This window comes from Salmo salar, unplaced genomic scaffold (assembly GCF_905237065.1).
Source record: "Salmo salar unplaced genomic scaffold, Ssal_v3.1, whole genome shotgun sequence".
NCBI classification, from domain to species: Eukaryota; Metazoa; Chordata; class Actinopteri; order Salmoniformes; family Salmonidae; genus Salmo; species Salmo salar.
The window spans coordinates 112,638-127,981 of NW_025548112.1; the positions used below are offsets into that span (position 1 = coordinate 112,638).

Here is a 15,344-nt window from a genome sequence, read left to right on the forward strand (position 1 = left end):
TATGTAGCTCTATTTTAGAACAAGTTATTTCCTTCTTGAATGATTTTCATGACAAATCTACTAAAAAACCCTTGCTGGTCTCAACACAATATCCTCCTTGGCCAGATAACAATTTTCCTTAATAATTCCATTACTTAAATGAACTTCAAAATCGTCTCATGTCCTAGCTGTAGGCTACTTGTTTTAATGGCTCTAACATGCTCTAAGGTTCCAGCTTGTAGAGATGATCTAAAACATGTTTCCCAGCATTCTAAAAGGAGTTGAAGAAAATGTGAATAAAAGTTATAAGGTGAAACATCGGAAACCAAACTTCTTAGGAGAGATTAATTTATTGAAAATCCTTTGAAATCAACATCGGAAGACACACTCAATCAGGCGGGGGCACACACTCAATGAAAGTCGAAACTTGAGAGAGTTTTACAAGATCAAGTCAGAAAATGACTTTGTTAGCAAAGGCATAATGGAGATTATGAGCCCCGGCTCTCATATCTGAAACTGTGCTGAGTGGAGGCTACAACTGCCTCGAAAACATCTCAGACATTACACTGGAGCGGAGACTGGCTGATTTCTCACTGTCACCCCTGAGGACACTGTTGATCCAAGGCATGTAGGCAGAGAGCTTCATGTAGACAGCGTATTTCCTCACGGCACAGGCCTTATCGAAGGACAGGATCCCTGCAGCATACACTCTGCCGTCTTTGGGGTCCTGGACTGCCAGGGCACCGCCTGCATCCCCAAAGCACACATTCTCCTGGTACTTGCTGGCTCCAGTACAGAACATGTTGTCGTCTATGGTTGGAGTGCTGCCACCACGGTTGTACTCTGCCTTACAGAAGCTATGCGATGCCACAGGCAATACCAGGTGTTTCAGTGACTCAGCGGGGGTGAAGTGGACCCCCAACCCCAGCCTGTGATGATGCCTTTCTCCTGGGCTGCCTCAGCCAGGTCCTCACCCCTCTCAGGCAGAGGGATGGGCATCACAGCCTCGCTCAAGGTGAATGGCTCCTTCAGCTGAATCAGAGCCAGGTCGTTGTCCCAGTCTGACACGCTCTGGAAGCCTGGGTGCAGAACCACCTAGAAGGGGAAGGGAATAATTCATAGGACCTTTTTTTGACGATCTACTGTATTTGTGCTCTAACTACCTATAAGACTGAAAATGATGATGTAGGTGAGAGAGCCCAGTGCAGTTCTGCTTGCTGTAAATACTGAATTGTCTGTATATTGTTTGAAAGAGATGGTAATGGGTATACTAGCTCACCTTTTCTACAGCAACTTCTTTGGAGTCATTGGCTTGGGAGTATCGCGTGATGCCTAGGTACACCTTGGGGATGATTGGTTCTTTCCCCTGGGTGTCCTGCCTACTCTTCCTGACAAACAAGTTCCTGCCAGCGGTCAGGACCCAGCGGTCAGAGATTAGAGCTCCCCCAGCGAAGCCCCCGTTCATGACGTTTTTACTCAGATAGACCATGGCCTGCCAGGGGACATGAGGGGCCAGGGTGCCCCCAACCATACGCCTGAAGCGCAGGTCTGGGCAAGAAACACAACAACATTATTTCTATACAATCTCTATATGGTTAAAACATCCCCAACTCAGCACCACCTAGCACTTACTGCTGTGCAACTCAAACACAACCATAAAAGATTATTGCAGAAAAATGAAATGTGCCTCAATACAATTCCAGCCTTGGTTTTAGTTTGAGTTTGAGTTTGCTAAAATCAACACTATTCACTTGAATACACATAACATTTGGTAGTAGCTTTCTGGAACCTTTTAGCTTTGACCTGACAAAAGTTCAGTAAATTCATTAATCATCTACTATTATCTAAAAAAATAAGTGTTGTCATGACTTGAGCCAGACAAGGCTAGCTTTCACAGAATTACCTTGGAGGTCACAATACGCAGAAACCTAGATGAGGATGGAATTAGTGTCATTTCTCTTCTCAAACATTTTCCTGAAACGTTTGATGAGAGGTGGATTTTGAGGAATTTTACTTTTCAAGGCTTTCATGCTCTGTAGATTTTCCTAATGACATATTTTACCATCCAGCTTGGAGGAAGCTGAGACTGAGGATCTCTCCTTCCTTTCCTCCCTGCTTGCCTTCTCTTTGATCCCTGTCATCTCATGTGTGTCGCTGCTGAATCGATTTTTAAGATAATCGGGATAATAGCTGTGAGCCGTGAGACTTAACAAGGTTCTCACTTGAAAGTGATGGTGACATCCTCATTTTGGCCACAGCTACTGTATTCTCCAACAGGCTGAATAGGAACAGCTTGTGTCTGCTCAGCTCAGAGTTGCGTAAGGGGATCCATAGTGAAGATTGGCTTCAGAACATCCGATGAGAGTGACAGTGTAATTGAAATGTGAGTGATATCCTTACACGAACCAGTCACAACGGGCCAGCAAATATAATATGTTTCGGAAATAGACAAATTGCACGTGTGAAAACACACGTGTAATGTGTAAGTCCAGTATTTTTGGGCGATATTCTGCATCAATGGTGTCACTAACACCCACCTTAACATAGACATGGGACAAGAAAGGTTGTCAATGATCTTTAAAATGTACATGTTTTTGTTTGAAAACGTTTCATCCCTCTCACTTTGTTGACATTTCAATCTAAATCAGAAAAAGTAAGCCCGTATTGGCATAAGGCAGGGAGTTGGTTATGTGTCAGTTAGACAGATAGCTACCTGAATTGTCTGACATCTCATCAATTGATTTGGTTTTGATTTTGATTTTGATTTTGATTTTGTCCTGTTCCAGACAGACACAGGAGGCCGCGAGGAGCACTACCAGGGATGACCTGCGGACAGAAGGAACACATAAGTACAGTACACACACACAGAGCCAACTGACAGACAGCGCCCAAACACTCACTAGTACCACAACTAACGGTTCCTTTACTTAGGAAGTCTCTGGGCTTGCTTGTTAACCTATATTTAGAAAAGGTCTCTAGCTAAAGCAATTTGAATGTTTTTTGAAAGATTTAAGTAGCTGTGTTTCCCTGCCATTTTACAAAGATCCATTGTCCAAAGACATTTCAAAGATTCATTTGGATTGGTACTGCAATGACAACAATTGCCAGGCAACTAGGGTTTTGTTGAAGAAAGAATATGAAAAGTATAACATACCACATTTTGATGGAAATATCTGTTTATCAGTTTGTATGTTGAGCTGTGTCTCCTCTGTAAAGACGATGTACTCCGTGAGAAGTTATAGGACCAAGGCCTTATATCTGCTGAGGAGAGAACTCACCCCTGTCTGCCCACCGCTGGGAATTTTGCTGGACACAGCTTCAGTTCTGATTCCCGAAAATCGGAGAGATTGCAAAATCTCTGTTCATGCCAACCCATTATTGGAATCGTGTCCAAACCCTAACCCTGACCCCATCTGGAGCTCAGCCACAGCCAACTAGTATCAGAGAAGACCATCTGAGGGATAAATCATTTCATAGGGTATGAATTATGAAATCAGAACAGGACACAGCACATCTATAATTTGTGTGTCAATTTGGTTTATTGAAAGTAAATGAGGTGCATATAAATGCCGCATCAGAGTGTGTTATTTAAAAAATGTGATACCGTCATAGTTGTTGTTGTTTGTTGTTGACTCACATTTGCTGTTTACGACTCACTTTGGTAACACTGTACTTGACATCCAGCGTCATAAAACATTATGACACAGTCATAACCATGTCATAATATGTCATAACAGCTGACATAACTTGTCATAGCCTGTTATAATATGGTCATAACACTGTTATGACACATATTTGGACCTGTTGTGACATATATTGAGTTATTTTATGGCTGGTTATAACACCTACATAAGAGTGTCAAAACCCACAAAACCTACCACACAAGGCAAACCATTCCATTACACCATAGCCTACATGTCAACAGTATGTTTATGTTATATACAAATGTTTGAAATTGACCATATTCAATTATTGTAGTTGCTCACACATTGATGTCAGACATTTTTTTTTTATAAACAAAAACATTTATTTCACCTTTATTTAACCAGGTGGCCAGTTGAGAACAAGTCCTTTATTTAACCAGGTGGGCCAGTTGAGAACAAGTCCTTTATTTAACCATGTGGGCCAGTTGAGAACAAGTCCTTTATTTAACCAGGTGGGCCAGTTGAGAACAAGTCCTTTATTTAACCAGGTAGGCTAGTTGAGAACAAGTTCTCATTTACAACTGCGACCTGGCCAAGATAAAGCAAAGCAGTTCGACACAAACAACAACACAGAGTTACACATGGAATAAACAGAAGTACAGTCAATAACACAATAAAAAAATCCAGTGTTATTAACACTGGAGTGATAGATGTGCAGATGATGATGTGCAAGTAGAAATACTGGTGTGCAAAAGAACAAAAAAAGTAAATAAAACAATATGGGGATGGGTTGGCGCCCCCCCCCTTGGGTTGTGCCATGGCGGAGATCTTTGTGGGCTATACTCGGCCTTGTCTTCGGACGGTGAGTTGGTGGTTGTAGACATCCCTCTAGTGGTGTGGGGGCTGTGCTTTGGCAAAGTGGGTGGGGTTATATCATGCCTGTTTGGCCCTGTCCGGGGGTATCATCGGATGGGGCCACAGTGTCTTCTGATCCCTCCTGTCTCAGCCTCCAGTATTTATGCTGCAGTAGTTTATGTGTCGGGGGCTAGGGTCAGTCTGTTACATCTGGAGTATTCTCTTGTCTTATCCGGTGTCCTGTGTGAATGTAAATATGCTCTCTCTAATTCTCTCTTTCTCTCTTTCTTTCTTTCTTTCTTTCTCTCGGAGGACCTGAGCCCTAGGACCATGCCTCAGGACTACCTGGCATGATGACTCCTTGCTGTCCCCAGTCCACCTGGCCATGCTGCTGCTCCAGTTTCAACTGTTCTGCCTGCGGCTACGGAACCCTGACCTGTTCACCGGACGTGCTTGTTGCACCCTCGACAACTACAATGATTATTATTATCTGACCATGCTGGTCATTTATGAACATTTTAACATCTTGACCATGTTCTGTTATAATATCCACCCGGCACAGCCAGAAGAGGACTGGCCACCCCTCATATCCTGGTTCCTCTCTAGGTTTCTTCCTAGGTTTTTGGCCTTTCTAGGGAGTTTTTCCTAGGGAGTTTTTCCTAGCCACCGTGCTTCTTTCACATGCATTGCTTGCTGTTTGGGGTTTTAGGCTGGGTTTCTGTACAGCACTTTGAGATTTCAGCTGATGTACGAAGGGCTATATAAATACATTTGATTTGATTTGATTTGTAGGTAGTTGGATGGGCTATGTACAGCTGCAATGATCGGTAAGCTGCTCAGATAGCTGATGCTTGAAGTTAGTCAGGGAGATATACCGTTGAAGTCGGAGGTTTACATACACCTTACCCAAATACATTTAAACTCAGTTTTTCACAATTCCTGACATTTAATTCTAGTAAAAGTTCCCTGTCTTAGGTCAGTTAGGATCACCACTTTATTTTAAGAATGTGAAATGTCAGAAAGATAGTAGGGAGAATAATTTATTTCAGCTTTTATTTCTTTCATCGCATTCCCAGTGGGTCAGAAGTTTGCATACACTCAATTAGTATTTGGTAGCATTGCCTTTAAATTGTTTAACTTGGGTCAAAGGTTTTGGGTAGCCTTCCTCAAGCTTCCCACAATATGTTGGGTGAATTTTGGCCCATTCCTCCTGGCAGAGCTGGTGTAACTGAGTCAGATTTGTAGGCCTCCTTGCACACACACGCTTTTTCAGTTCTGCCCACAGATTTTCTATCGGATTGAGGTCAGGGCTTTGTGATCGCCACTCCAATACATTAACTTTGTTGTCCTTAAGCCATTTTGCCACAACATTGGAAGTATGTTTGGGGTCATTGTCCATTTGGAAGACCCATTTGAGACCAAGCTTTAACTTCCTGACTGATGTCTTGAGATGTTGCTTCAATATGTCCACATAATTTTCCTACCTCATGATGCCATCTATTTTGTGAAGTGCACCAGTCCCTCCTGCAGCAAAGCACCCCCACAACATGATGCTGCCACCCCCGTGCTTCACGGTTGGGATGGTGTTCTTCGGCTTGCAAGCCTCCCCCTTTTTCCTCCAAACAGAACGATGGTCATTATGGCCAACAGTTCTATTTTTGTTTCATCAGATCAGAGGACATTTCTCCAAAAAGTATGATCTTTGTCCCCATGTGCAGTTGCAAACTGTAGTCTGGCTTTTTTTATGGTGGTTTTGGAGCAGTGGCTTCTTCCTTTCTGAGTGGCCTTATGTTGATATAGGACTCGTTTTACTGTGGATATAGATACTTTTGTACCTGTTTCCTCCAACATCTTCACAAGGTCCTTTGCTGTTGTTCTGGGATTGATTTGCACTTTTTGCACCAAAGTACGTTCATCTCTAGGAGATTTTCACCAAAGTTGATTTGTCACGTGCGCTGAATACAGCAGGTGTAGACCTTACAGTGAAATGCTTACTTACAGGCTCTAACCAATAGTGCATAAAAGGTATTAGGTGAGCAACAGGTAAGTAAAGAAATAAAACAACAGTAAAAAGACAGGCTATATACAGTAGCGAGGCTATAAAAGTAGCGAGGCTACATACAGACACCGGTTAGTCAGGCTGATTGAGGTAGTATGTACATGTAGATATGGTTAAAGTGACTATGCATATATGATGAACAGAGAGTAGCAGTAGCGTAAAAGAGGGGTTGGCGGGTGGTGGGTGGGACACAATGCAGATAGTCCGGGTAGCCATTTGATTACCTGTTCAGGAGTCTTATGGCTTGGGGGTAAAAACTGTTGAGAAGCCTTTTTGTCCTAGACTTGGCACTCCGGTACCGCTTGCCATGCGGTAGTAGAGAGAACAGTCTATGACTGGGGTGGCTGGGGTCTTTGACAATTTTTAGGCCCTTCCTCTGACATTGCCTGGTGTAGAGGTCCTGGATGGCAGGCAGCTTAGCCCCAGTGATGTACTGGGCCGTATGCACTACCCTCTGTAGTGCCTTGCGGTCAGAGGCCGAGTAGTTGCCATACCAGGCAGTGATGCAACCAGTCAGGATGCTTTCGATGTTGCAGCTGTAGAACCTTTTGAGAATCTCAGGACCCATATCAAATCTTTTTAGTTTCCTGAGGGGGAATAGGCTTTGTCGTGCCCTCTTCACGACTGTCATGGTGTGTTTGGATCATTCTAGTTTGTTATTGATGTGGACACCAAGGAACTTGAAGCTCTCAACCTGCTCCACTACAGCCCCGTTGATGAGAATGGGGGCGTGCTCGGTCCTCCTTTTCCTGTGGTCCACAATCATCTCCTTAGTCTTGGTTACGTTGAGGGATAGGTTGTTATTCTGGCACCACCTGGCTAGGTCTCTGACCTCCTCCCTATAGGCTGTCTCGTCGTTGTCGGTGATCAGGCCTACCACTGTTGTGTCGACTGCAAACTTAACCTCTATGGGCTAGGCGGGACGAATTCGTCCCACCTACGTAACAGCCACTTGAAGCCTGTGGCGCGATTTTCAAAACCTTAAAAATCCTATTACTTCAATTTCTCAAACATATGACTATTTTACAGCTATTTAAAGACAAGACTCTCGTTAATCTAACCACACTGTCCGATTTCAAAAAGGCTTTACAACGAAAGCAAAACATTAGATTATGTCAGCAGAGTACCAAGCCAGAAATAATCAGACACCCATTTTTCAAGCTAGCATATAATGTCACCAAAACCCAGAAGACAGCTAAATGCAGCACTCACCTTCGATGATCTTCATCAGATGACAACCCTAGGACATTATGTTATCCTCTATGGGACCGGCGGGACGAATTCGTCCCACCTACGTAACATCCACTGCCAGCCTGTGGCGCGATTTTCAAAATCTTCAAAATCCTATTACTTCAATTTCTCAAACATATGACTATTTTACAGCCATTTAAAGATAAGACTCTCGTTAATCTAACCACACTGTCCGATTTCAAAAAGGCTTTACAACGAAAGCAAAACATTAGATTATGTCAGCAGAGTACCAAGCCAGAAATAATCAGACACCCATTTTTCAAGCCAGCATATAATGTCACCAAAACCCAGAAGACAGCTAAATGCAGCACTCACCTTTGATGATCTTCATCAGATGACAACCCTAGGACATTATGTTATACAATACATGCATGTTTTGTTCAATCAAGTTCATATTTATATCAAAAACCAGCTTTTTACATTAGCATGTGACGTTCAGAACTAGCATACCCCCGCAAACTTACGGGGAATTCGCTAACATTTTACTAAATTACTCACGATAAACGTTCACAAAAAGCATAACAATTATTTTAAGAATTATAGATACAGACCTCCTCTATGCACTCGATATGTCCGATTTTAAAATAGCTTTTTGGTGAAAGCACATTTTGCAATATTCTAAGTATATAGCCCAGGCATCACGGGCTCGCTATTTAGACATCCGGCAAGTTTAGCACTCACCATAATCATATTTACTATTATAAAAATGTCATTACCTTTTGTTGTCTTCGTCAGAATGCACACCCAGGACGTCTACTTCAATAACAAATGTTGGTTTGGTCCAAAATAATCCATCGTTATATCCGAATAGCGGCGTTTTGTTCGTGCGTTCCAGACACTATCCGAAATAGTAAAGAAGTGTCGCGCTTGGCGCAATTCCTGACAATAAAATTCAAAGTATTCAATTGCCGTACGTCGAAGCATGTCAACCGCTGTTTAAAATCAATTTTTACGTCATTTTTCTCGTAGAAAAGCGGTAAAATTCCGACAGGGAATCTCCTTTTCGGCAAACACAGGAAAAAAAATCACAAAGGCGGGGCGGTCGGGTCACGCGCCTAAGCCCAGAGTCCCTTGATCGGCCACTTGAGAAAGGCGATAATGTGTTTCAGCCTGGGGCTGGGATGACGACATTCTGTTTTTTCCCCGGGCTCTAAGCGCCTATGGACGACGTAGGAAGTGTCACGTTAGAGCAGAGATCCTTAGTAAAAGATAGAGATGGAAAAGAAGTTCAAGAAATGGTCAGACAGGCCACTTCCTGTAAAGGAATCTCTCAGGTTTTGACCTGCCATTTGAGTTCTGTTATACTCACAGACACCATTCAAACAGTTTTAGAAACTTTAGGGTGTTTTATATCCATATGTAATAAGTATATGCATATTCTAGTTACTGGGTAGGAGTGGTAACCAGATTAAATCGGGTATGTTTTTTATCCAGCCGTGTCAATACTGCCCCCTAGCCCTAACAGGTTAATGATTAGGTTGGAGTCGTGCCTGGCCATGCAGTCATGGGTGAACAAGGAGTACAGGAGGGGACTGAGCACACACCCCTGGGGAGCTCCAGTGTTGAGGACCAGCGTGGCAGATGTGTTGCTACCTACCCTCACCACCTGGCCCGTCAGGAAGTCCAGGATCCAGTTGCAGAGGGAGGTGTTTAGTCCCAGGATCCTTAGCTTAGTGATGAACTTTGAGGGTACTATGGTGTTGAACGCTGAGCTGTAGTCAATGAACAGCATTCTCACATAAGTGTTCCTTTTATCCAGGTGGGAAAGGGGCAGTGTGGAGTGCAATAGAGATTGCATCATCTGTGGATCTGTTTGGGCGGTATGCAAATTGGAGTGGGTCTAGGGTTTCTGGGATAATGGTGTTGATGTGAGCCATTACCAACCTTTCAAAGCACTTCACAGCTACAGACGTGAGTGCGTGAGTCATTTAGACAGGTTGCCTTTGTGTTCTTGGGCACTGGGACTATGGTGGTCTTTTTGAAGGTTGTTGGTATTACAGACTCAATCAGGGACATGTTGAAAATGTCAGTGAAGACACCTGCCAGTTGGTCAGCACATGCCAGGAGCACACATCCTGGTAATCCATCTGGCCCCGCAGCCTTGTGTATGTTATTTTTTATTATTTTTTACCCCTTTTTTTCTCCCCAATTTCATGGTATCCAATTGGTAGTAGTGACAGTCTTGTCTCATCGCTGCAACTCCCATACGGACTCTGGAGAGGCGAAGGTCGAGAGCCATGCGTCCTCTGAAACACAACCCAACCAAGCCGCACTGCTTCTTGACACAATGCCTATCCAACCCGGAAGCCAGCAGCACCAATGTGTCGGAGGAAACACCGTACACCTGGCGACCTGGTCAGTGTGCACTGCGCCCGGCCCGCCACATGAGTCGCTAGTGCGCGATGAGACAAGGATATCCCTGCCGGCCAAACCCTCCCTAACCCGGACGATGCTGGGCCAATTGTGCACTGCCCCATGGGCCTCCCGGTCGCAGCCGGCTGCGACAGAGCCTAGGCTCAAACCTCGAATCTCTGGTGGCACAGCTAGCACCTTAGACCACTGCGCCACCCGGGAGGCTAGCCTTGTGTATGTTGACCTGTTTAAAGGTCTTACTCACGTCGGCAACGGAGAGCATGATCACACAGTCGTCCGGAACAGCTGATGCTCTCATGCATGCCTCAGTGTTGCTTGCCTCGAAGTGAGCATAGAAGTGATTTAGCTCATCTGGTAGGCTCGTGTCACTGGGCAGCTCGCGGCTGTGCTTCCCTTTGTAGTCTGTAATAGTTTGCAAGCCCTGCCACATAAGACGAGCATCGGAGCCAGTGTAATATGATTCAATCTTAGCCCTGTATTGACACTTTGCCTGTTTGATGGTTTGTCACAGGGCATAGCAGGATTTCTTATGAGCTTCCGGGTTAGAGTCCCGCACCTTGAAAGCGGCAGCTCTACCCTTTAGCTCAGTGCGAATGTTGCCTGTAATCCATGGCTTCTGGTTGGGGTATGTACATACAGTTACTGTGGGGACGACGTCCTTGATGCACTTATTGATAAAGCCAGTGACTGATGTGGTGTACTCCTCAATGCCATCGTTAGAATCCCGGAACATGTTCCAGTCTGTGATAGCAAAACAGTCCTGTAGTTTAGCATCTGCTTCATCTGACCACTTTTTTATTGACCGAGTCACTGCTGCTTCCTGCTTTAATTTTTGCTTATAAGCAGGCATCAGGAGGACAGAGTTGTGGCCGGATTTACCAAATGGAGGGCGAGAGAGAGCTTTGTATGCGTCTCTGTCTGTGGAGTAAAGGTGATCTAGAATTTTTTTCCCTCTGGATGCACATTTAACATGTTGATATAAATTTGGTAGAACTGATTTAAGTTTCCCTGCATTAAAGTCTCCGGCCACTAGGAGCGCCGTCTCTGGGTGAGCGGTTTCCTGTTTGCTTATTTCCTTATACAGCTGACTGAGTTCCAGCTTTGTGAAATCATGTGAATTCCACTTGGCTGTTGACAGAGGGAGAGAGAACAGGTAGCCTAGTAGTGTAAAGTTGAGTAAACTATTAGTCTGTCCCTTTGCCATGCTTCTTGTCTCTCAACAACATTAGGAAAAGTGCAGCCTTGCAACTAAAGAATTTGCTGGTGTTGGGGAAAGAAATTGTAGTATTATGTGACTTTCTTCCACTGGGAGATCTGGTCATTATCTGATGTATTCAATTCTGAGTTTGCATCCCAATATTACACTTTATATACGTCATAGAATACTGAATATAACAAAACTGTTAGACATAGAAACACCGGATTTTCTGCATTAAAAAAATCGAATAATGTTTATAAATGATTAAATTATGAAAAATAAGAATATCACTCCACCCGTGAGGCCACTAGATAATTTGACTGCAGGACAGGGCTACTACCACATCCCAGTTGAAAGCACCTTCTGACATGCATCAGTGTGCGATCTCATTCTTATGGCCACTCGTTGGAGTGGAGTAGTTTGTTCATAGCCATCCTCCTTTTTGTCCGTGCAAAATTATTTTGCTATAGTATCGATTAAATGTAAAATGAGAGGCTTTCATTGACAAACAGAAAAAAAGCTGCAGTGCTTTGTAGCAAAGAGGTGAGCGTACAACGTACAGTATGTTGTCGTGTACTTATATTGCTGTAGATCTAGGGATTGATACTGGCTGAACAGTATCATGTACCTCATCAGTGTAATTAAAGCATATACAACAGCCATTGTTAATAGGAACTGTGTCAGGGCTAACGAGTTAGCAGATTGTCTCTCAGATGGTCTCATCGGTATCATTCATTCATGTTTCTGAAACAAGTGGGCGGGCTGGCATAACGCAATGACTGATGCAAGGACAGAGGGATGGATTGCCTGGCACTGTAATGCTGTTGATGTCTCTGAACTGTCATGCTCTTAGTGCCTGATGTTACATAAGACTGGTAACGTCATTGTGGCTCTATGTCACACTGTCACAACCACTGATTGTCCTTAGTGCTTGTGATTCCAGACTGGAACCTGTGTGTTGTGTTGGGTATCACACTACAGGACAGGACATGATGTACAGGTACGTGTACAGATAAAAACACCCATCTGCCAGCAGCCATTACATTACATTTAGCATTTCACGTGTGTGTGTGTGTGTGTGTGTGTGTGTGTGTGTGTGTGTGTGTGTGTGTGTGTGTGTGTGTGTGTGTGTGTGTCAAATCAAATGTTATTTGTTACATGCGCCAAATACAACAGTGAAATGCTTACTTACAAACTCTTTCCCAAAGATGTAGAGTTTTAGATAAAATGATAAAAAAGCGAGAAATAAAACACACAAGCATGAAGCTATATACAAGGAGTACCAATACCATATCAATGTGCAGGGATACGTGGTAGTTGAGGTAAATATGTACATGTACAGGAGGCTGGGGCTCCCGAGTGGCACAGCGGTCTAAGGCACTGCATCTCAGTGCAAGAGGTGTCACTACAGTCCCTGGTTTGAATCCAGGCTGTATCACATCCGGCCGTGATTGAAAGTCCCATAGAGCGGCGCACAATTGGCCCGGTGTCGTCCGGGTTTGGCCGGGTAGGCTGTCATTGTGAATAAGAATTTGTTCTTAACTGACTTGCCTAGTTAAATAAAGGTTAAATTAATATACACTGCTCAAAAAAATAAAGGGAACACTTAAACAACACAATGTAACTCCAAGTCAATCACACTTCTGTGAAATCAAACTGTCCACTTAGGAAGCAACACTGATTGACAATACATTTCACATGCTGTTGTGCAAATGGAATAGACAACAGGTGGAAATTATAGGCAATTAGCAAGACACCCCCAATAAAGGAGTGGTTCTGCAGGTGGGGACCACAGACCACTTCTCAGTTCCTATGCTTCCTGGCTGATGTTTTGGTCACTTTTGAATGCTGCCGGTGCTTTCACTCTAGTGGTAGCATGAGACGGAGTCTACAACCCACACAAGTGGCTCAGGTAGTGCAGCTCATCCAGGATGGCACATCAATGCGAGCTGTGGCAAGAAGGTTTGCTGTGTCTGTCAGCGTAGTGTCCAGAGCATGGAGGCGCTACCAGGAGACAGGCCAGTACATCACGAGACATGGAGGAGGCCGTAGGAGGGCAACAACCCAGCAGCAGGACCGCTACCTCCGCCTTTGTGCAAGGAGGAGCAGGAGGAGCACTGCCAGAGCCCTGCAAAATGACCTCCAGCAGGCCACAAATGTGCATGTGTCTGCTCAAACGGTCAGAAACAGACTCCATGAGGGTGGTATGAGGGCCCGACGTCCACAGGTAGGGGTTGTGCTTACAGCCCAACACCGTGCAGGACGTTTGGCATTTGCCAGAGAACACCAAGATTGGCAAATTCGCCACTGGCACCCTGTGCTCTTCACAGATGAAAGCAGGTTCACACTGAGCACATGTGACAGACATGACAGTCTGGAGACGCCGTGGAGAACGTTCTGCTGCCTGCAACATCCTCCAGCATGACCGGTTTGGCGGTGGGTCAGTCATGGTGTGGGATGGCATTTCTTTGGGGGGCTGCACAGCCCTCCATGTGCTCGCCAGAGATAGCCTGACTGCCATTAGGTACCGAGATGAGATCCTCAGACCCCTTGTGAGACCATATGCTGGTGCGGTTGGCCCTGGGTTCCTCCTAATGCAAGACAATGCTAGACCTCATGTGGCTGGAGTGTGTCAGCAGTTCCTGCAAGAGGAAGGCATTGATGCTATGGACTGGCTCGCCCGTTCCCCAGACCTGAATCCAATTGAGCACATCTGGGACATCATGTCTCGCTCCATCCACCAACGCCACGTTGCACCACAGACTGTCCAGGAGTTGGCGGATGCTTTAGTCCAGGTCTGGGTGGAGATCCCTCAGGAGACCATCCGCCACCTCATCAGGAGCATGCCCAGGCGTTGTAGGGAGGTCATACAGGCACGTGGAGGCCACACACACTACTGAGCCTCATTTTGACTTGTTTTAAGGACATTATATCAAAGTTGGATCAGCCTGTAGTGTGGTTTTCCACTTTAATTTTGAGTGTGACTCCAAATCCAGACCTCCATGGGTTGATAAATTGGATTTCCATTGATTATTTTTGTGTGATTTTGTTGTCAGCACATTCATCTATGTAAAGAAAAAAGTATTTAATAAGATTATTTCATTCATTCAGATCTAGGATGTGTTATTTTAGTGTTCCCTTTATTTTTTGAGCAGTGTATATACAGTACCAGTCAAATGTTGGGACACACTTACTCATTCAAGGGTTTTTCTTAATTTTTACATTCATGTCGTTTCTCTTTGCTTATTTGAGCTGTTCTTGCCATAATAAGGACTTGGTCTTTTACCAAATAGAGCTATCTTCTGTATACCAACCCTACCTTGTCACAACACAACTGATTGGCTCAAATGCATTTAGAAGGAAAGAAATTCCACAAATTAACTTTAACAAGGCACACCTGTTAATTGAAATGCATTCCAGGTGACTATCTCATGAAGCTGGTTGAGAGAATGCCAAGATTGTGCAAAGCTGTCATCAAGGCAAAGGGTGGCTACTTTGAAGAATCTCAAATATAAAATATATAAATATAACACTTTTTTTGGTTACTACATGATTCCATATCTGATATTTCATAGTCTTGATGTCTTCACTATTATTCTACAATGTTGAAAATAGTACAAATAAAGAAAAAGCCTTAATTGTTCTAAAACTTTTGACCGGTAGTGTATATATAAATGTAAAGGGATGTATAGGTAATATGGATCAAATATGTAGTATATCTGAAGAACAGTATGTGGACAGCAATAATTAAATAGGATAGTCCTTGACTAGAATACAGTATATACATATGAAGTGGACAGCAGTAGTTATATAGGATGAACCAGGACTAGAATACAGTATATACATATGAAGTGGACAGCAGTAGTTATATAGGATGAACCAGGACTAGAATACAGTATATACATATGAAGTGGACAGCAGTAGTTATATAGGATGAACCAGGACTAGAATACAGTATATACATATGAAGTGGACAGCAGTAGTT

At 43.9% G+C, this 15,344-nt stretch overlaps 1 pseudogene across 1 annotated transcript; it reads right to left on the reverse strand.

Annotated features, from left to right (window-relative positions):
- Nucleotides 1-440: 440 nt before the first annotated feature.
- Nucleotides 441-3,280, reverse strand: LOC106581595 (haptoglobin-like; annotated as a pseudogene). The gene is made up of 4 exons (XR_006763347.1): nt 3,134-3,280; nt 2,693-2,805; nt 1,259-1,527; nt 441-1,074 (listed from the first exon to the last, which is right to left on the reverse strand). The product of XR_006763347.1 is annotated as a haptoglobin-like (transcript).
- Nucleotides 3,281-15,344: the final 12,064 nt, after the last annotated feature.